General features: G+C 37.4%; 1 long non-coding RNA gene across 3 annotated transcripts in view; it reads left to right on the top strand.

Moving 5' to 3' along the window:
* The window catches only part of LOC122808083, a 259,227-nt gene that overhangs the window by 4,556 nt on the left and 230,350 nt on the right, over nt 1–24,321 (top strand). For 2 of the 3 annotated variants that reach the window (XR_006365783.1, XR_006365784.1), the window contains exon 2: nt 22,283–22,442. This is a non-coding gene — a long non-coding RNA (uncharacterized LOC122808083). The remainder of the gene's footprint in view (nt 1–22,282; nt 22,443–24,321) is intronic. The other variant, XR_006365785.1, reaches the window with a different exon arrangement.

Here is a 24,321-nt window from a genome sequence, read left to right as displayed (position 1 = left end):
CTGGAAAAGAAGCTATTTACAATTTTGTTGCAACACATTTGTTAAACAATTTTACTGCTGTCTTTTAAGTGGTTTCAACATTCCGACCCACATTTCAACATGTGTTGTGTTATTCTTCTTTGCGAAATATAGTTAACATTGTTCATTACAATAACAAAAGTGATTTCACATAAAACTACAAGCGACTCTTACAGGGGCTTTTACTCTGTAGAATATAATCGGCTAATAAAAGGTTAAATAAATACATAGTAATGATACAGTATTATTATAGGTCAAGTTTTAGGGGAGATACATTGCAAGGTTATATAATTTGTGAAACCAGTTATAACAGGCAGGTGTTAAAATAGTAATTCCTGGAGCCTGTTATGGTAGGTATGTAAATTATTTATAACAACCTACCCAATGACATATCAATGTCATGTGCATCAGTAATTACAACATTCCCTCCACCCCTGTGTCTGACTCCTCCATGCTTTTGACTCCTCTATGCTTTTCTTTCTTGTAAATCTAATAGTGAGGAATTTGTCTTCCCTTCATCTGTTCACTTCAGTTTCAATTCAGTCGTGTTTACATACTTTTCTCCATTGCTTTTTTCTTCTCCCTTTCACATCAACTTGTATTCATTCACCCCCTCCCCAAATATCATATAAAATTTCCTTTTTTTTCTTATCTAGTCTCTCTACTTCTCTTCATTCCAGTTTTTGACTACATGGCTTTTTGTCCATCCTGCCACAATCAAATAGTTTTCACTTCTTAAATATTCCATCATTCCCTGTTTGCTTTTAGCTCAGAGTCAGTCTCCATGAGCTCCTGTCCTGTTTAACAGATTTTCATTTTACTTCTTTAGTACCATAACCCTTATCTTCATAGCCCACATTCTGTACCCCTATATCTATCTATCTATCTATCTATCTATCTATCTATCTATCTATCTATCTATCTATCTATCTATCTCTTTTGTGTGTACATATTCAAAGCAGGATGATAGCTCAATGATAAATCCTTTACCTTACAAGTCTGGGGACTGGGACTTGAACCTGATTTTGTTAGAGTCCCTCAGCTAGCTCTACTGCCTATTAGTGTTCCAACCCAATCTTGACTATGCTTATGTAGTACTGTGCCTTCATATCAGTGGACACCTTCCATGCAGAAAGTACAGTTGTGCATCTACCATAAATGTAGATGTTCAAGTGTATTCACTGTTGCAGTCATTACACTTGGGTTATCCTGCTGGCAGGCTACCCGCAGTCGGCCTGAATTCCAAAGTCTAGGTCCGGCGTCTGTTGCTGTCACCTCTTCCCTGATGTCAGCGCGCCAGGGGTATAAAAGATGCAAATGATGCCATTTTCTTCAGTTTTTCTTGCCCCAGATGTCAGGTGCCCCCAAAAGGGTAGGCTAAAAATTATGCCAGTAAAAAAGTATGCACTAAAATAAACATTACTTTCATCTACAAGCAAATACACCACATAGGTTGTATAGAATAGAGAAGTACAGATAAGTCCCAGCAGAGAAAGGGGGATGGTGGGTGGGTAACCTGGACTGCAACAGTGAATACACTCGAACATCTGCATTTATGTAGGTACACAACTGTACTATGTTCATCGTGTTTCACTGTTGCAGTCATTACACTTGGGTTGAATCCCAAAGCTGAGGTTGGGCATCTGGGTCTAAATCGAATTAGGAGTGGCTATGAGGCCCTGCAGAACACCAGTGGCAAAGCCTGCTCTGGATTTAGAGTAAAGAGGTAAGTGGTAGTGCTTTGTAAAACTGTGCACTGAAGTCCAAGTTGCAGCCTCCAAAATATCCTTGGTTGGCACTCCTCTGAGGAAGGCTGCTGAGGTGGCTGCTGCCCTGGTGGAATGTGGTCTAATGCCCTTAGGCACTGATTTGCCAGGTTGTGAATAGCAGAAACAAATGCAGTGTCCTATCCATTTTGAAATAGTTTGCTTTGAGATAGCCTTTCCTTGTGATCCTGCAGCATATGCCACTAAAAGTTGCTCAGTCTTTCTGAAAGCTTTAGTTTTGTCCAAGTAGAAGCATAGCTGTCTGTGTACTATGTCCAAAGAATGCAGAAGGCTCTCCCCTTTATTCTGTGGGTTTGGATAAAAAGTAGACAAATGAATGGTTTGGTTAAGAGCCACACTGGACACTACCTTAGACATAAATGTTGGGTTTGTCCTTAGAGAAACCCTGTCCGGATGGAAGATAATAAAAGGTTCCACAGCCATTAATGTCTGTAACTCTGAGACCCTTCTTGCTGAAGTTATTGCTAGGAGCAGAGCTGTTTTCCATGATAGGAATTTTATCTCAGCTGTATTAGCTGGCTCAAAAGGAGGCAGTGTGAGTTTTTCCAAGACAAAATTGAGGTCCCATGCATGTATTGGTGCTCTCCTTGGAGGTCTTATGTTTTTGGCCCCTCTGAGGTACTGCCTAAGCAATGGATGTGAAAAAATAGGTAGGTCCATATTGTAATGAGCTGAAATGGCAGAGGCATGGATCTTAATTGATGAGAAGGATAGGCCTTTGTCCAGCATCTCAGTTAGGTATTGTAAAATCTGAGGAATATTTGGTACAAGCATGCCAATTCCTTGTGCCTGGTTCCAAGCACAGAATCACTTCCATTTTTCTGCATAAGATTTTCTGGTGATTGGCCTCCTGGCCTCCAAAATAACATCCATAACCGCTTTAGAGAGAGGTGTATTCTGAATGGTTACACTATCCGCCATGCAGCCAGATTTAGAGTTCTGAGTTGGCTGTGTAGGATCTGATAGTTTTGTTGGGTCAATAAATGAGGCATTTGAGGCAATGTCCAGGCTGGGCCTTGAGACAAGCTCTTTAGGATTGGGTACCAGTGCTGGCGTGGCCAATCCGGGGCAATCAGTATAATTTGTGGCTTCTCTTGTCTGACCTTTAGGAGTACCTTGAGGAGGAGAGGCAGTGGAGGAAAGGCATATACTGTAAGGTTTTTCCAGCTGAATGACAAAGCATCCACTTTCCATGCTTGTTTGTGATAAGTCCTTGTGCAGAATCTCTGTAGTTGGCAGTTGTGAGGGGAGGCAAATAGATCTATGTCTGGACATCCCCGTTTCCTTGTTATGATGCTGAAGATTTGTAGATCTAGTTTCCACTCATGAGGGTCCATGAGGTTTCTGCTTAGTTCGTCTGCCAGAGCATTTGTTTTTCCTGGCAGGAATTGTGCTTGCAGGTATACTTGGAAGGTCAATACTGTGTTCCACAAAATCATGGCTTGTCTGCAGAGGGGCTAAGAATGTGTGCCTCCTTGCTTGTTTATGTACCACATGACTGTAGTATTGTCCATCTTTATCAGCAGTTGTTCTGGATGAAGTAGGTCCTTGAAGGCTGTCAGGGTATTTTGTACAGCTAGCATCTCTTTTTGATTGATGTGAAGATGCCTTTGGCTTGCGGGCCATGTGCCCATAATACATTTTCCTGCCATGTGGGCCCCCCAGGCATAATCTGATGCATCTGTTGTTAGTGTTTGCCTGGCTGTGGGTAAAGTGAATGGCTGTCCCTTGTTGTGGTGACAGGCCTGTGCCCACCATAAAAAATCTGTTGCAGGCAGGGAATGAGTGAAATTAAATATTCCAGGCTGTGGCAATGTTGAGTCCAAACACTTTTTAGGTACCATTGTAGCTTCCTCATAGGCAGTCTTGCATATGGAATTAGCAGAATGCAGGATGTCATGTAGCCCAGAGCCTGCAGAATTTTTCTTGCAGATAACTGGGTCTTTGTTGCCATGCTTTCTAAGTAAGAAATCAGTTGCCTTTGTTTGTCTGGTGTGAAATAAGCCATCTGGGCAGTTGTATTTAAGCTTGCACCCAGGAATATTATCTCTTGAGAGGGTACTAGTTTTGATTTCTTTTCATTTACTGTGTACCCTAGGCAAATTAGTAATCTTTTACAAACGCCAGATGCTTTAGTAGAATGTCTTTGGTCTCTGTTTGAATAAGGCAGTCGTCCAAGTAGGGATATATTTGAATTCCTCTTTGTCTGCAAAATGCAATCACTGGTGCCAGGCATTTTGTGAAGACCCTGGGCGCAGTAGATAAGCCAAAGGGCAGTGCAGAGAATTGGTAGTGCATTGAGCCAGCTATAAATCTGAGGTATCTTCTGCAAGATTATCTGATTGGGACATGCAGGTATGCCTCCTTGAGGTCCAAAGTTACAAGCCAAACCTTCTTGCCCAGCATGGGCAGAAGCTGCTGCAGTCAACATTTTGAATTTTGGAACGTCCAGAAAAGTATTTAGAATAGACAGGTCCAGAATTGGTCTCCAGGCTTTGTCCTTTCTTGGTACTAAGAAAAGTCTTGAGTAAAATCCTTGTCCCTGCTCTTGTTGTGGTACTGGCTGAATAGCCCTCATGTCCATGAGAGATGAAACTTGTTTTTGTGCCTCTGCCCATTGATTGTGTGGCAGGTCTGGCATACCTTTTGCCTTTGGAAGGGTGTGAAAACGGAACCTGTAGCCCTGAGAGACTATATTTAAGACCCATTTGTCCTGGGTGACCATGTGCCAATTTTGTGAAAAAAGTGCTAGCTTTCCCCCTAAGGGTGCTGCCAAAAGATACGTGCTTGGCATTGGCAGAGGGAAGTCATTGGGAGACTTGTTTCCTATATGGCTGTGATTTGTCTTCTCCGCTTTTGGAGGTAGAAGCACCCCATCGTTTGGGCCTGTATGAGCCCTGGGGCTGTTGTCTGCCTCTAGGGCACCTGTATCTGCCTCTTTGTGGCCTGTCTGACACTGGAAAGGACCAATTCTTAGAAGGCCAGTTCCTGCTAAATCTGGGTGGCTGTACCTGTAAGAAATCCTTTACTGAAGAACCACTGTTAGAAAAAGCAGAGATAACCAAAAACTACGACAATAGATCCAATTCAGTAGTTTATTGCACACAAGTTGCAATCCCTAGCGCCTCGGCCTTCGCCTTCCAGGGGAATATAATCATCTAACATTCAGACATCTTTTATATATCTACCAATAAAAATAATTCAATTATACAATTATCAATAATATAATTATACAATTTGTTATAAAAAAACTTTCCAGTTGCATTCTAAATTCATACCTCTAGGTGTCATAGTATCATACTTTAGTATAAAAACTGTTTCTTTATACAATAATGCCGATTTTACTTTTTCTTCACATGTATTCATACTTAAACTTTCTAAAACTGTAGCTAACAAATCTTTAGAATCACTATTATGGAACTCTTTAAAATGTACAGCGACAGGACTATCCATTTTTTTATGTTTTATATCTCTCAGATGTTCCTGAAGCCGAGTTTTAAAAGCCCTTTTGCTCTCCAACATAAAACATATCACAAGGGCATTTTAATGCATATATAATTTTTTCAGTATTACATGAAAACTGCCCTTTAGGATAAAATTTCTTATTGTTAATACAATCAAATGTTCTATTCACATATTTACAAGAAATACATCTGTTACATGGATATGTACCACATAACTTAACATCTATATGTGCATTTAAATACAACTGTGGGGTAGAAAAGGCTGCATGTACCAGCATATCCTTTAAATTTCTCCCCCTCTTAAATGAAAAAGTTACTTTTTTTGGAAATATCAATGCTAAATTCTTATATTTAAACAGTGAAGTCCAATAATATTTAATCATATCAATAATTTGTAAAGATAACAAATCATAAGTTGTCACCATATACAAATTTTTTGAATCATCTTTACATGTATTTACAAATATTTTATTATTGTACCTTTTTTGTATTCTATTACTTTCTTCATTAGTTTCCTTCATTTTATTTAATAATAACTCTATTTCTTGAGCATCATACCCTCTTTCAATATACAAGCATGCCATTTTTTCTAATTCCTTATTAGTTTCATCACTACCATTGTTTAACCTTTTAATTCTCATAAATTCACCATATGGCAATGCACTTATTAGATGAGGTGGATGACAACTACTTCCATCCAACAAATGTAATTCATTTCCAAATTTCAAAAATCTTAGTTACAATGTTACCATTTGATCCACCTTCTAAAGTTACATCCAAGAAATTTACTTTATTCCCAATTTGGAAGCCATCAAATTTCAAACCAAATTCGTTTTTTTGTATATTATTCATAAATTCATGGGCCTCTTGTTCTCCCTTACAAATGAAAATTAGATCGTCTATATAACTAAAGTAGCTAATGACATTCTTTATATAAAATTCTGTCCTATATAGAAATTCCATTTCAAAAAGATTCATCATAATATTAGCATACATGGGCGCAAACCCCACCCCCATAGCCGTACCTTTTAGTTGGTGGAATAATTGACCATCAAAACTAAAAAAATTGTTCTTCAAACAAAATTCTATAAGTTCTATAATATATGTTGTCAAGGGACTATCTCCTAAGAGTTTACCTACAGCTCTCAAACCATGTCTATGTTCTATACTAGTATATAAACTTTTAACGTCTGCTGTAAGCCAGTACATATCCCTTGTCCATTTTAAAGGTAATATTTTTGCTAGTAAATCAAAACTATCTTTTATATATGAAGGCTGTTTAATCACAGAAGGATATAAAAAGCTATGGAGAAACAAACCCATATTGCGAGTAAAATAATTACATGCTGAAACAATAGGGCGACCTGGAGGTTCATATAAATCTTTATGTATTTTCAGAAGGCAATAAAATTTCGCTACCTCACATCCTTTTGTTGAAGATTTCCTAGTTATGTCATCTTTAACAAAATACCCCAGCCTATATCCTTTATTACATAAATCTTCATATTTTTTTATAGCTACCTCATAGTGTATCATATCACATTTCTCATATGTCGTTATATCATTCAAATGTCGCCAACACATCTTAGCATATTGTGTATGATGCATCAACACAATTTTATTTCCTTTGTCAGCAGGTTTCACTATCATTTGTTTATTGGCTGCTAGTTCTTTTATAGCTTGCCATTGTTTTTTAGTCATATTATACTTAATGTTATTCCGTTTCAACTCAAATTCATTATAAATAATTTCTGATGCAAAATCAATCATAGCCGAAAAGTTTTTAATGCCTTCATGCTGATGGGGAGGCATAAAAGTACTTTTAACCTTTACCTTACTCGTATCTAATCGACAATATGCATTATTCCCTATACTATTCTCATAATCAGACGTACAGGAATAAAAACTGTCATCAGAAATTTCTTCTAAACTTGAATCTTCCTCAATAGGTACATTTGCAGAATTATTCTTATAATTTCCAAAAAAATACATCAAATTCAATTTGCGTATAAAACGGAAGATGTCACATTTTAAAAAATGTAACCTAGGCAAAACCGTAGGTATATATTTTAAACCATGATTAAGGGCAGAAATAGTAACTTCATCAATTGAATTGCCACTTAAATTTATAACATATCCATCTACATCATTACCACATTTATTTGAAACATTTACCAACAAGTTAGTTTCTTCTGAAGCGTTTATACCTCTGTGCCGCTCCTGAAGCCTCTGAATATTGTCTCTGTCCATTCTCCACATGAAAGGAGTTTCCTCTGAACTCATCACTGTTGTCATATTCTGGACGTTTATTTCTCCGAAAGGAGTTTTGAAATTGTTGTGGATTCTGTGCCGGAGGTAATGCAGGATAGTCATTGTTACCTTCTCCGGCTTCACTATCCCAGTCTGTGGAGGCATCCGAAAAAGTATTACGCCCGCCATCTTCTGTACGCCTTCCCTCGTCTGCAAACCTTACGTTCGGCGCCGCTTCTTGTTGTTGATTGGGCGACAGAAAGCCGAGCCTCCTGCGTAATCTTTGATGTCCCGATTTAATTTGTATTTCTTCACATTCAGCAACTCTTTTTCCATATCTATTAATTTGTTCTGTATATCTTTGAGACAGAGTTCCATGCGTGACAAACCAGCCATGTCTGATAAGGTTTTACAGACATTGCTGATATCTGCCTTAAGTCTCTCTTGTTTAATTTTATCATGCTCTATTAAGATAGTAACCCACTCAATAGAGCAGCGATGGGCAGCTTCTGTCCATCTTTTCTGAAAGACTTTGTCTACTTCATCTACTAAATCAAACGGAGTTGTTGGATTTTTAAGAGCTCGTAAGCCCCTAGGTGTAATGTCTAATTCAATATATCTTTGTAAACTTAGACAATTTAAATGTACCGCCAGTTCTTTTGACATCAGTTTATCTAATTTATTGAATGTCTCTCTCATTTCAGCAGGCAAAAAGTTATTAGTACTCTGGCCAATATTTGAGAAGGGATTACCAGTTCGTCTTTGCTCTTCCTTCTGTAGAAATTTCTGCCAGAACGTAATATGCTGTTCCTGTGTATTACGAATATTGTCACCTTCATTCACCGCAGTAGTAAACTGCTCCATAGTTGTCTGGTTTTTATCCAAGAATTCTTGCCTAAAAATTCTAGGCACATTTAAAGCTGGATCACTCGACATTAAGAAACCAATGAAGAACCACTGTTAGAAAAAGCAGAGATAACCAAAAACTACGACAATAGATCCAATTCAGTAGTTTATTGCACACAAGTTGCAATCCCTAGCGCCTCGGCCTTCGCCTTCCAGGGGAATATAATCATCTAACATTCAGACATCTTTTATATATCTACCAATAAAATAATTCAATTATACAATTATCAATAATATAATTATACAATTTGTTATAAAAAAACTTTCCAGTTGCATTCTAAATTCATACCTCTAGGTGTCATAGTATCATACTTTAGTATAAAACTGTTTCTTTATACAATAATGCCGATTTTACTTTTTCTTCACATGTATTCATACTTAAACTTTCTAAAACTGTAGCTTACAAATCTTTAGAATCACTATTATGGAACTCTTTAAAATGTACAGCGACAGGACTATCCATTTTTTTATGTTTTATATCTCTCAGATGTTCCTGAAGCCGAGTTTTAAAAGCCCTTTTGCTCTCTCCAACATAAAACATATCACAAGGGCATTTTAATGCATATATAATTTTTCAGTATTACATGAAAACTGCCCCTTAGGATAAAATTTCTTATTGTTAATACAATCAAATGTTCTATTCACATATTTACAAGAAATACATCTGTTACATGGATATGTACCACATAACTTAACATCTATATGTGCACTTAAATACAACTGTGGGGTAGAAAAGGCTGCATGTACCAGCATATCCTTTAAATTTCTCCCCTCTTAAATGAAAAGTTACTTTTTGGAAATATCAATGCTAAATTCTTATATTTAAACAGTGAAGTCCAATAATATTTAATCATATCAATAATTTGTAAAGATAACAAATCATAAGTTGTCACCATATACAAATTTTTGAATCATCTTTACATGTATTTACAAATATTTTATTATTGTACCTTTTTTGTATTCTATTACTTTCTTCATTAGTTTCCTTCATTTTATTTAATAATAACTCTATTTCTTGAGCATCATACCCTCTTTCAATATACAAGCATGCCATTTTTTCTAATTCCTTATTAGTTTCATCACTACCATTGTTTAACCTTTTAATTCTCATAAATTCACCATATGGCAATGCACTTATTAGATGAGGTGGATGACAACTACTTCCATCCAACAAATGTAATTCATTTCCAAATTTCCGAAAAATCTTAGTTACAATGTTACCATTTGATCCACCTTCTAAAGTTACATCCAAGAAATTTACTTTATTCCCAATTTGGAAGCCATCAAATTTCAAACCAAATTCGTTTTTTTGTATATTATTCATAAATTCATGGGCCTCTTGTTCTCCGCCCTTACAAATGAAAATTAGATCGTCTATATAACGAAAGTAGCTAATGACATTCTTTATATAAAATTCTGTCCTATATAGAAATTCCATTTCAAAAAGATTCATCATAATATTAGCATACATGGGCGCAAACCCCACCCCCATAGCCGTACCTTTTAGTTGGTGGAATAATTGACCATCAAAACTAAAAAAATTGTTCTTCAAACAAAATTCTATAAGTTCTATAATATATGTTGTCAAGGGACTATCTCCTAAGAGTTTACCTACAGCTCTCAAACCATGTCTATGTTCTATACTAGTATATAAACTTTTAACGTCTGCTGTAAGCCAGTACATATCCCTTGTCCATTTTAAAGGTAATATTTTTGCTAGTAAATCAAAACTATCTTTTATATATGAAGGCTGTTTAATCACAGAAGGATATAAAAAGCTATGGAGAAACAAACCCATATTGCGAGTAAAATAATTACATGCTGAAACAATAGGGCGACCTGGAGGTTCATATAAATCTTTATGTATTTTCAGAAGGCAATAAAATTTCGCTACCTCACATCCTTTTGTTGAAAATTTCCTAGTTATGTCATCTTTAACAAAATACCCCAGCCTATATCCTTTATTACATAAATCTTCATATTTTTTTATAGCTACCTCATAGTGTATCATATCACATTTCTCATATGTCGTTATATCATTCAAATGTCGCCAACACATCTTAGCATATTGTGTATGATGCATCAACACAATTTTATTTCCTTTGTCAGCAGGTTTCACTATCATTTGTTTATTGGCTGCTAGTTCTTTTATAGCTTGCCATTGTTTTTTAGTCATATTATACTTAATGTTATTCCGTTTCAACTCAAATTCATTATAAATAATTTCTGATGCAAAATCAATCATAGCCGAAAAGTTTTTAATGCCTTCATGCTGATGGGGAGGCATAAAAGTACTTTTAACCTTTACCTTACTCGTATCTAATCGACAATATGCATTATTCCCTATACTATTCTCATAATCAGACGTACAGGAATAAAAACTGTCATCAGAAATTTCTTCTAAACTTGAATCTTCCTCAATAGGTACATTTGCAGAATTATTCTTATAATTTCCAAAAAAATACATCAAATTCAATTTGCGTATAAAACGGAAGATGTCACATTTTAAAAAATGTAACCTAGGCAAAACCGTAGGTATATATTTTAAACCATGATTAAGGGCAGAAATAGTAACTTCATCAATTGAATTGCCACTTAAATTTATAACATATCCATCTACATCATTACCACATTTATTTGAAACATTTACCAACAAGTTAGTTTCTTCTGAAGCGTTTATACCTCTGTGCCGCTCCTGAAGCCTCTGAATATTGTCTCTGTCCATTCTCCACATGAAAGGAGTTTCCTCTGAACTCATCTCTGTTGTCATATTCTGGACGTTTATTTCTCCGAAAGGAGTTTTGAAATTGTTGTGGATTCTGTGCCGGAGGTAATGCAGGATAGTCATTGTTACCTTCTCCGGCTTCACTATCCCAGTCTGTGGAGGCATCCGAAAAAGTATTACGCCCGCCATCTTCTGTACGCCTTCCCTCGTCTGCAAACCTTACGTTCCGACGTCGCTTCTTGTTGTTGATTGGGCGACAGAAAGCCGAGCCTCCTGCGTAATCTTTGATGTCCCGATTTAATTTGTATTTCTTCACATTCAGCAACTCTTTTTCCATATCTATTAATTTGTTCTGTATATCTTTGAGACAGAGTTCCATGCGTGACAAACCAGCCATGTCTGATAAGGTTTTACAGACATTGCTGATATCTGCCTTAAGTCTCTCTTGTTTAATTTTATCATGCTCTATTAAGATAGTAACCCACTCAATAGAGCAGCGATGGGCAGCTTCTGTCCATCTTTTCTGAAAGACTTTGTCTACTTCATCTACTAAATCAAACGGAGTTGTTGGATTTTTAAGAGCTCGTAAGCCCCTAGGTGTAATGTCTAATTCAATATATCTTTGTAAACTTAGACAATTTAAATGTACCGCCAGTTCTTTTGACATCAGTTTATCTAATTTATTGAATGTCTCTCTCATTTCAGCAGGCAAAAAGTTATTAGTACTCTGGCCAATATTTGATAAGGGATTACCAGTTCGTCTTTGCTCTTCCTTCTGTAGAAATTTCTGCCAGAACGTAGTATGCTGTTCCTGTGTATTACGAATATTGTCACCTTCATTCACCGCAGTAGTAAACTGCTCCATAGTTGTCTGGTTTTTATCCAAGAATTCTTGCCTAAAAATTCTAGGCACATTTAAAGCTGGATCACTCGACATTAAGAAACCAATGAAGAACCACTGTTAGAAAAAGCAGAGATAACCAAAAACTACGACAATAGATCCAATTCAGTAGTTTATTGCACACAAGTTGCAATCCCTAGCGCCTCGGCCTTCGCCTTCCAGGGGAATATAATCATCTAACATTCAGACATCTTTTATATATCTACCAATAAAAATAATTCAATTATACAATTATCAATAATATAATTATACAATTTGTTATAAAAAAGCTTTCCAGTTGCATTCTAAATTCATACCTCTAGGTGTCATAGTATCATACTTTAGTATAAAAACTGTTTCTTTATACAATAATGCCGATTTTACTTTTTCTTCACATGTATTCATACTTAAACTTTCTAAAACTGTAGCTAACAAATCTTTAGAATCACTATTATGGAACTCTTTAAAATGTACAGCGACAGGACTATCCATTTTTTTATGTTTTATATCTCTCAGATGTTCCTGAAGCCGAGTTTTAAAAGCCCTTTTGCTCTCTCCAACATAAAACATATCACAAGGGCATTTTAATGCATATATAATTTTTTCAGTATTACATGAAAACTGCCCCTTAGGATAAAATTTCTTATTGTTAATACAATCAAATGTTCTATTCACATATTTACAAGAAATACATCTGTTACATGGATATGTACCACATAACTTAACATCTATATGTGCATTTAAATACAACTGTGGGGTAGAAAAGGCTGCATGTACCAGCATATCCTTTAAATTTCTCCCCCTCTTAAATGAAAAAGTTACTTTTTTTGGAAATATCAATGCTAAATTCTTATATTTAAACAGTGAAGTCCAATAATATTTAATCATATCAATAATTTGTAAAGATAACAAATCATAAGTTGTCACCATATACAAATTTTTTGAATCATCTTTACATGTATTTACAAATATTTTATTATTGTACCTTTTTTGTATTCTATTACTTTCTTCATTAGTTTCCTTCATTTTATTTAATAATAACTCTATTTCTTGAGCATCATACCCTCTTTCAATATACAAGCATGCCATTTTTTCTAATTCCTTATTAGTTTCATCACTACCATTGTTTAACCTTTTAATTCTCATAAATTCACCATATGGCAATGCACTTATTAGATGAGGTGGATGACAACTACTTCCATCCAACAAATGTAATTCATTTCCAAATTTCCGAAAAATCTTAGTTACAATGTTACCATTTGATCCACCTTCTAAAATTACATCCAAGAAATTTACTTTATTCCCAATTTGATTTTAAGAAATCCTTTACTGTCTGCATAGATTTAGCTTTATCCTCCATTTTCTTCAACACCTCTTCTGCCTTAACACCAAACAAAGTATCATGTTGTAATGGAGCATCCAATAATTTTGCTTTAACATGATCAGGCAGATTCTGTTCCTTTAACCAAGCATGCCTTCTAAAGACAGAACCTGTAACAGTGGCCCTGCAAGAGGCCTCCAGTGAATCAAAACTACATTGCAAAGTATTCTTCCCCACTTGTTCAGCTGCATGCAATAAATCCTGCATTTCCTTTGTCTCAGAACATTCAGAATTTGTCAACATTTTCTATTTTAGCAGTGACATTAAGTATTGCTGATATTTAAGCATATGAAACTGACAATTTTAAGTCCTTACAGCCAAGGAGGCAGAAGTGTAAACTTTGTTTCCCCCATCTGTCCAGTGCCCTTGAATCCCTATCTGAGGGGACAGGGTTTTTTGCAGTAGAGGCCTTGACCCCTTTAGGACCCTGAGATATAGTTTCTGGGTCAGCAGCAGGGTTTTTATATAGAAATTTATGAGAATCTGGAACCCTGTAGTATCTGTCTGGCTTAACAGGTGCAGGAGGTAAAGAGTTGGGAGACAGGCCGGACTCTGAAAATACATCATCTACAATGTCTAGAACAGGTGGAATAGCAAGAGGTCTGTGCTGAGGTAATAGAATCATGTCTCTGAGCCTTTTCTTAGATTCTGAGTAATCTTGGCTCTCCCATGGAAATACTCCCTCATGGTATGCAGGGTTTCCCCAAAGGAATAATCCTCAGGGGGAGAAGCTGAAGGAATAGATTCTTCAGCATCAGAATCCTCATAGGGAGGAAGAGAGTATCCCTGTTCTGAAGAGGAGTCAGAGGAAATGGAAACCTGATCAGAGGAATCATATTCAGTGTCTTGCCTAGGCCTCTTATCAGGAGGGGGATGGGAACCCCTGATCAAAGTAATTAGGTCTTCGGCCATTTTGAGCATCTGTTTCTTAGGCATGGAAGTCTGTCCTGGAGAATGCTGTACTTGTTTCCTTGTCTTTAAATGTGTTTTAGTCTTTGTCTCGGATGCTGAAGTTGGCTTGATATAAAGCTGTGTAGGTCTGAAAACACCCTCAGAAGCCGATGCCTGCTCAGCGGCTCCAGACCCATCTGAGGGATTAGTTTCCGAAGGCCCAATACCTTCAGTATCCAGAGGCCTAGTTGTCTCCATGTGGGAGTCGGAGGTGGCCTGTGGCTCTGAGGTAGCGGGTGTCAGGGGCTGCGAAAGCACCTCACTGAGAACCGGCGAACCGGCGACTGGCCTAGAAGAGGCTTTGTCGTCGGTTTTGGACCTCGGATGCCTGTCTTTTTCTTTTTCCTTGCACTTTTTATGAACTCCGGTCATCGGCTGTTCTGATGGCATTATATAGTTAAACCTTCGGCCAAAGTAATGAAAAGCAAAATCGTACCGACGCTTAATAGTGTGTTGGTTAAATCTAGCACAAAACCGACAACTCGCAACATCGTGGTCAGGGCCTAGGCAAGGAATACAGTAAGAATGAAAATCCTTATGAGGTGTTTGCTTTCCACAAGAAATACAATTGTTAACTTTTTCTGACATCGGTCTGGAGCAAGAAACAAGTTTCCCCAATGGGGTACTTAGCTTTATTGAAGACTTCGGATCTGAAATTCAATTTTGAAAATCTCAGGAGTCAGCCGACCGGCACTTGCAAAATGCTTTTGCTTCAGGCACCATGCGGCAAGAAGGACTGAAGAAAATGGCGTCGGCTGCATCTTTTATACCCCTGGCGCACTGACGTCAGGGAAGGGGTGATAGCAACTGATGCCGGACCTAGACTTTGGAATTCAGGCCAACTGTGGGTAGCCTGCCAGCAGGATAACCCAAGTGTAATGACTGCAACAGTGAAACACGATGAACATCAGGAACTCCTTTTTTAATGACTTTAGAGGAAGCAAAAGTAAGGTAACAGTCTGTCTTGATGCAGAATCATTATTTTGTTTTTTAAATAAATTTTATTGACATGTTTTTAAACTTAGACAAAAAGTAAACGCATAAAAATAATTAAGTTATGAGTAAGAAAAATGGGTCACAATCTGTTGTGCTCTGCTGATTAAAACAGCTAGTAAAACACATAAAAAAATATAACAAGCACATCACTGAACAAACTATTTACAAGAATTAGACAAGTAATACTTCCTGAAAATATACCTGAAAACTGAAATATATCTTAACAACACATGATCGAAAAAAAAAAACAAAAAACAAATATCAGCATTAATAATGTTACCAAGACACTATCTTCCAAATAAAAAAAGCCAATCTGGTGGTCCCCTGCCACAAACAAACTGTACAACAGAAGGAAGAGACTGTTGCAAAAGAGAGTAAAATCCCTTGAGTGAAGGAGCACCCTGATCAGCCTCAGTAAGAAGCTGAGATCCCTTATAAGATCCTCCAAAGCTAGCTACGAAAACAAAATCACCACTGATTCTAAGGACAACGACAAAGCATTCTATAACTTATGTCAAGAATCTCAGTGGCAACACCCAGATCTGCTCTGAGTTACAGCATAATGACACGAAAATTACAGAACCAACTGATATTGCCAACAGACTGGCAGATAGATTCAGTGCTAAGTTTACCCCCCCTCACCCCCTAAAAGGCCCATATCTATACAGAAAGAATGCAGAGTCCCTGTAATCACAACTACACAGGTAAAAGCTGCACTCTCTAAAGCCAAAAGCACAGCATCCATGGGACCAGACAACAACCCAGGCTGTGTTTTACATGAACTTCAGAATGAACTAGCTCCCCACCTAAGCACCATGTTCAATCATAGATGTACATCAGGCTTTGTGCCCACTGAATGGCACAGAGCAACAGTTATCCCACTCCACAAAGGGGGAGCCACCACTGATCCCGGGAACTATCACCATATTAGCCTGACGAGCCTGGTCTGCAAGGCCATGGAACGTATCATCTTGAAACTCATAAACAAAGACATTGGTAACCTCCAAACTCTGGACCCCACCCAGTTCGGGTTTGTGAAAGGCAGATCATGCCTCCTGAACCTGATCGACTTCTTTGATGCAGTCACCAAAGCCACAGAAGAGGGCAAGGTGGTTCACACAGCCTATCTTGACCTCGCCAAGGCTTTTGACATCATCCCCCAGTCTGGAATTATAGCTAAACTCACTAAACTAGGTATAAATCCTTACATCACAAGATGGGTTGCTAACTGGTTCACTGACAGAACCCACACTGTAAAAGTTGCAGACTCCAAATCTGACTTCAAACCAGTGACAAGTGGAGTACCACAGGGTTCAGTCCTGGAACCTCTCCTGTTTGGTATCTACTTCTCTGAAGTACAGGCTAACACAGAAGGCCTCTGGCTAATGAAGTTCACAGATGACTGCAAACTAGGAGCCATAGTTGAGTCTCCAAATGATGTGGACATCCTACAGAAGGGCCTCACTGAGACAGATGCCTGGTGTCAGAGCCATGGCCTCAAGCTCAATGCCAAAAAATGCATTGTCATCTCCTTTGTTAAAAACTCTGTAGCCATGAACTACCACATAGGCAGCAGTCTACTTAACACCGAATGTGTGATAAGAGACCTTGGGACCCAGGTGGATAGTAGTCTCTCCTTTGATAATCACATCACCACAGTAGTCAGGAAGTCCTTCTACATGACACACCTCATCACAAAAGGACTCTCATCCAGGAAAAAAGAGGTCATTGTTCCCCTCTACTCGACACTCATCAGTCCCATTATACAGTACAACACCCCCTTTTGGAATGTACCTCACAAGACATCTGCAGCAGCTGGAAAGGCCACAGAAGTACCTCACAAAGAGGATTACTAGCCTCAAACAGATGCCCTACACTGACCATCGCAAAAAACTCCAGCTTTACTCTGTAGCATATCACCTAATCCAAGGTGACCTCTGCCTAACATATAAAGCTATGTCAAACCCAGAGCTGTTGGACATGCTACACCTAAAGAAATCCCAATCCCTCCGAGCTACATGCTCTAGGGACCTAAACCTTGTCACCACAATAAACAGGACAGGCTGGAGGGATAGATTCCCCAGAGACTGCCCATACTCTGGAACAAGCTACCCATCTATGTCAAGAAAAGTTCTTCATTAGCACTCTTCAAGAAAGATCTTGATGAGTGGATGGGAAATAGGAACTACATCCTGGGGATCATTTCTGTGGCTCTGCTTGACAGTGGCACAGGAAAATAACTTTTTTGGGTGGCGTAAGCCAGGGAACCTTGTTGGCTAAGCTTACTTAGGCCCTTGGGCCAATAGCCTAGTACCTACCTATGAACATGACTAGTTATGTGAGAGATAATTAAGTTACTAATTATCATTACCACATTTGGATATTTGGATAATAATAACCAGGTAAGTAAATTTGAAGAAAACACACAAGAATCCAATTTTACATAATATTATCTACTATAAGAGAACAACTATCAAGTAGGTTTAATATGGACTTATTATTTTAGTGTATGATTTTTTTTTATTTGACCCAAGAAATTTCATTTCTATGCTTCCAATTAATGATTATGAAATATTTTATTAAAACAAAAAAATGGGTATTAATATATTTAAAACAGTTATTGTTATATCTTCTCCAGCAAATGAGCTAGTTGTCATTCGATATTACTATAACCATATTTGTCAAGATTTGTTTTTAAATTGTCCCACAGGGTTTTTGCATATGGATAAAACCAGAAGGTATGTAACAAATCAGCACATTGTGCTGAACAGAATCATTTATGCTAATGTGGATGTTTCTGGAATGACCAACAGCTCCACAACATGCTGGACTAGTAGCACTGGTGGGCATTTGATAGCACTTTGAGTTTTGCTGTTGGAGATTATGTATGGACACAACTCCCAGCACAATCCCATATCTTCCTCCATTGTGTTACTTTGGTCACAGCCATGGCTCCACTCCTCAATGCCACTGAGTTTTCCTGGCTTCCAGTCACTATCTGTTTGGATTTTTCATTTTCTCTTTTTGTCTATATGGATTTCATCAGGGTACTCCAGGTTTTTCCAGTTTGTCCATAGCAAGGCCTGAGTACAAATTCACATACCCAGTTAACAAATGAAAAAGTAAATTATATACATGTATAGTTTCCCGTCATGTGCTTACGTCAGGTTTGCTCATTTTCTTTTTCCTCTGAACATGTTTTTTCAATGTGCTGTTCTTCCTCTGATTTTGCTTGCTACCTGCTATAGGGATCTGTGCTGGCTTGAAAGACACATTGTACATGTACTCTGGTACTGTAGGGTTCTGTGATTATTTATTTTTTCTGTGTTCATTTTTCTTTTTCAGGGATCATTTTTTTCTGACTTATAGTGACCTTGGAGTGATAATATATAAGTAAGGTGGAATGGATGAAAGACCTTCACACCCCTCTATAAAATGCTTATTTTATATTATTATCTGTCAACTTTCATGACACTTCATTTAACTAGAGAATGTATTTTGTGCATGTCCATACCCAAGTTAATGTTCTATGAATTAAGGTACTGAGCTACTGTCTTTTCAGCTTGTGTATTTCAATGAAACATAGAAGGACCATACATTTACACACACACACACACACACACACACACACACACACACACACACACACACACACACACACACACACACACACACACACACACACACACACACACACACACACACACACACACACACACTTGTGCACATAGAAACAACAATGTAGGAAATATATATATTAATCTATATACATATATATATATATATATATATATATATATAGAGAGAGAGAGAGAGAGAGATAGAGAGAGAGGGAGTAGATATATATGGATATATCTATCTATCTATCTATCTATATAGCTATAGATATAGATATTATATTAAGTTGACATGCATAATGCTGAAGCAAATCGGTCAATTTATGGATGTCAACAACTAATCTCAGTGCATGCAAAACTTAAAAAAACAAAGAAAGCGTCATTTCATCAATTTTTGCAGGGCCAAGTCCCCCAGCTCCCCCCACTAATTATATATTCTAACTCTGAACACACAATCCCTAGGGAAAAGGGTATCCTCCCCTGCAGGGGACTGCTGCTCTCACACACCTATTGACATTCTTCTTAGTCAACCATACAAAGTTTAGACTTTATTTACCAGGTCAGACTGTCTGGGCCTGAAAGAAAACTATTTTCAGTGGAGGCCAATTGATAATAATTTCAGTGCAAAAAAAAAATGATTACACTTGTTTAGAATTATAAAACAGTACAGAGTCATGAAAGATAACAGTACAAAGCATAAAACAAAGACATATAATACGGTTCAATACAGTTTAAAAATAACAATGCAATGTGATGTAATTTTGTTTTAATATCTTATAGCACTGAAATGATGGAGATGTAATTATATTATGCTACAAGGAAAAAGTAATGAGAAGTATAAAATGTAAGGTGAAAAAGTAAAAGTAGTATTCATTGCAGTATATAAACCATGGCTGACAGTAAGAAAAAGAGTAGGTGAAGTGAGAAAGGTAAGAAAACAAAACATAAAGCTAGAAAGATAAGTGAAAAAATACTGAGCAAGGACATGGAAAAATATAGAATACAGTAAGTATTATAAGTGAAAGAAGCAGGAAAATGAAGGATGGTAGAGTGTACTTGTGAAAAAAAGTAGAGAGTTGAGTGAAAAGACCATGAAAAGATATATATATATATATATATATATATATATATATATATATATATATATATATAGGTGTCAGACATTGTATCCAACATACAGTGTCTAACATGATGGATCCAGGCAGGGGGTTGACAGGAGTGTGAGATCGACATTCCCTGGTAGGGGAATATCTTCTTTCTCCAGGGATTGTACAAGCTAGGAGTTAGTTGGTTTATTCCACTCCAGGGTACTCCCCAGAGTATGCACACAGTGTGTCATTCTGAGTACATTCGATGTTCAGACATCAGTCTATAGGGTGTTGGGGCACTGTAGATTCAATACAGTAACCTACACTTTGTGACACCCATGCCCTGGCCCAGGAATCAAGGAGCCTCAATCCTCACCACTAACACCAGTGAGGGGCATAAATATAGGGAAAGGATAACAAATACACATATAGTAAATTACAAGTTCCCTTAAGAGCACACAGTGATCACAGTCACTCTGGGGATGGTTTCTCCTTTTCTCTCCAGGTCCCCAATCAGACTCCCCACTGGCACAGCTATAGGGTCCAGATCTCAGCCTAGTGGGCAAGCTAATACCTCCAGCATCCTCTCTGTCCAACCAGTGCTTTGTGTCCCTGCCCAAGTAGCTGACACACACACACTTTGAGATAAGAGTTATATACAACCACACAGACACTCCTGGGGAAGGGTGGCACAGGTTCCCCAGCTGTGCCCCTTTTACCCAGACTATACGGCAGTAATTACTGCCACCACCCAGCTAATATTTATCAGCTACTCAAAGGCCTTTATTAAAGGGTGTCCAATTATACTGTGCAGTATTATTATCCAAATGGTAAGTGCAACCAGTCAAGACTTATTTGGAGTGACTAGGTACAGTATCACTATATACATGCAATGCACTCTTAGAGCTTAAATTATCTCTACATAAAACAGCCACAGTTGAAAGGTTTTAAAATATTTAATAATAAGTAATAAAAACACAAGACAATACTTCTTACTACACAGTGCTAGTCAATAGTTCAGAGATCACAGAGAAATACTTAAAATAATACAGTAGAAAAGTTCTGACATCACAGAAAGCAAACTAGTCTAATCTTTCTATTTCCTAGCTATATCTAAGAGAAAACACAGTTCTAAAATTCTAGTTACATATAGATGCAGGCAGTATTGGTGATATCGGATGTTCTCAAGACAAATGCTCTAATGCTCTCATTCTTTCTGTCCTTAAATTGATAAAACAGTACCACTGATTCATTTCAGATTACATTATTTCTTTCTGGTTCCCAGGCTAACAGATTCTAAGAGGTTAATAGCCCCTTTGATCTTGCAGATGGTAATGAACCATTGCAATAAAAGTAAATATACATGCAAATTCTAGCCATTAACTCTGGCTTCAAAACAACAGGCAGAATTCCTTCATCCAGACATATTGGCTAGAAATTTTGACATCAAAGACAGTCATAAAATACTTGACTTAGCTCTGTTACAGCAGAGTGCACTGTTGTTACATTTTTGCAGTTCAATATCCAATGCAGTCTTTTCACATTTAAGAGAACACGCCTGTGGCTTACATTAATATTTACAAATGACAGAATTATCTACAAAATTCTATCTGGCTAGGCTGACAGCCTTCACCTATCTTCATACACCCACACACACACACACACACACACACACACACACACACACACACACACACACACACACACACAGTAATATAGTCTGGTGGTTCTTGTTCTATGATCTGTCAAAATATTGTAAAACTGAAGTGAAATAAAGTAAATAATACTGATGTGAATAGAGTATTATATATTGTGTAAATAGGAGTGTTGCTTTAAGACAGATGTGTTGGTTACACAGGCTTCTTTCCAGGAAATGCTGCTAATGATGAATTATTTCATTAATTGGTGTCTAAAAGGAGGCCTATAGCCCTCATAGTCAGAGAAACTGAACTTTGATGCAGGGATTTTGTACCAGGAGCAACTGTTCTAAGGAGTGTTGTAGCAAAGCAGATAGCATTCCCAGAATAACCTAAAGAAATCTGGACATCTTCCAGTAGGAATCCAGATTGAACAAAGAGTTTAAAAGCACCTTTGGATTGTTTTAAATTTGTATGAAAGACTGTGTTTTTAGGTGCTGTGAGAAGCAGGTTGAAAATCTTATAACTTTCAGTGAATAATAGTGCAGTGCTAATTATCACTCCCTCTTTCACTGTCCTTAGATGCTAATCTAATCTAAAGGTTGCCTGAACTGAACAAACTCATGTTGTGGCTATCTGAACTTGGTGGCACTAAGGAAGTCACCAGCCAGGACCAATGAAACAAACTACAAAAATGACGAGCCAAGTGGAAAGTGGCATTCCCGTAGACGTGAGTATAGTGGTGAGTGCTGCAGAAACACACAAAGTTGTTGTTGTTGTGTCTTTCGGTTTTTCCCGGATAGGGGTCGCCACAGTGGAACTCCGGTCCGCTAATGATTGGCAGTAGATTTTTACATGCCGTGTTGCCAGCCCTGATGCACAACCTTCAACGAATGTACGCCCATTCATGCATGTCTCCACACAGAAGACGCTCTAGCTGAGAATCAAAAAGGACAACGTCTTACTGTGAGGCGATAATGCTACCGCAGCACCACCACCACTCAGAAACACACAAAGTATAGAAAAAAATTGAAATTCATCTAAGTGCACTCAAAATGATCAGCCAAATATTGCCTTTCTTAATCAGACTTTTCTTAAGATCAGCACTTTCATAATTTCATTGACTTTATCTGATCTAATTCAATTAGTCAGAAGCATTTCTTAAAGGGTGTCAGTTGAGGAGGTGTGGGTTTAAACAGATGCCAGAAGGAAGGGCTCTCGGAGTTTTGTGGTAAAATCTTGCTGGCTGCTGTCAAACACCCCTTGGTCTTACCAAATGAACTTTTCCCATAAACTATATATATTTTAGACTTTAAATAGTAATTTTACTGCAGTACTTTTCAACCATACCCTGTCAAAAATGTTGTTTGTCATTGTTGACACTTTAATATGTTATAAAGAATTCACCTTGGATGTTTGAAATAGGTGCTTTACAGGGACACTATTATTAAAAATAATAAAATCTAATAGACCATGTTAACTACAGATTGAATCTACATTTTTTGAAAAAAAAACAAAAAAACAAAAAAAAAAAAACAGCCTGAGGAGGGATGCCTTAACCTTTATATACACACACACACACACACACACACACACACACATATATATATATATATATATATATATATATATATATATATATATATATATATATATATATATATACATATTATACTGTACAAATTTCAGAAGTTGTAGCTCTCTTGTATGCCACTTAAAAAGATGTGCATTGTCAAAGTATAACTTTGAAATAATAGATGTAACAAGTTCATGTGGCCTGCTTATTTGGGACATTAAAGATTTATGCGGCTATCACCAGATCTTTTTCATAGTTTCCCACATTTGTAAATTTCAAAAAACAATCAGGAATTTTGACCAGCTTTCTGGGAAACTTGCCAACGAATGCAGAGTTGTTGTTGTGTCTTTCAGCTTTTCCCGGTTAGGGGTCGCCACTGCGGGACTCCGGTCCGCTAATGATTGGCAGTAGATTTTTACATGCCGAGTTGCCAGCCCTGACTCACAACCTTCAATGAGGGTACGCCCATTCATGCATGTCTCCACACAGAAGACGCTCTAGCTGAGAATCGAACAGGACAACATCTTATTGTGAGGTGACCACGCTACTGCAGTACCACCACCGCAGTCTTATTGTGAGGTGACAATGCTACCACAGCACCAGACTGCGGTGGTGGTGCTGCAGTAGCGTTGTTGCCTCACAATGAATGCAGAGTAGCAGGAACAAAAAAAAAACTTGATGCTTTTTCTATACATATGAATAGCCACAGAGGCTGGATCTTTTCAATTGTTTGTACTGTTGAGGACATGTCAGACCCTACCAGATTGCTCTGACTATGTTAGCTTCTTCAGATTACAAATGACACATTTGAGGAAATACAAACATTAATTAAAAATAAACTACTAAAGAACTAAACAAAAATCCTGAAGAATTCTATGTAACTAGGACTACTAACAAAAAGTCTAAGTGAAAACATTATTGAGACCATAGTCTACCAACACTGCTTAATGGGGATTCAGACATTTATTCTAGAAAAACTGTTATTGAGAGCAATTGTGAAAACTGTAAAAAGACACAGTGGATACAAAATAGCAGCAAATGTGAA

The sequence above is a fragment of the Protopterus annectens genome, chromosome 8.part0, assembly GCF_019279795.1.
Source record: "Protopterus annectens isolate FY-2018-M chromosome 8.part0, PAN1.0, whole genome shotgun sequence".
Taxonomy (NCBI): Eukaryota; Metazoa; Chordata; order Ceratodontiformes; family Protopteridae; genus Protopterus; species Protopterus annectens.
The sequence above is the reverse complement of the archived record's forward strand: the minus strand, read 5'-3'. Positions and strand labels throughout refer to the sequence as shown.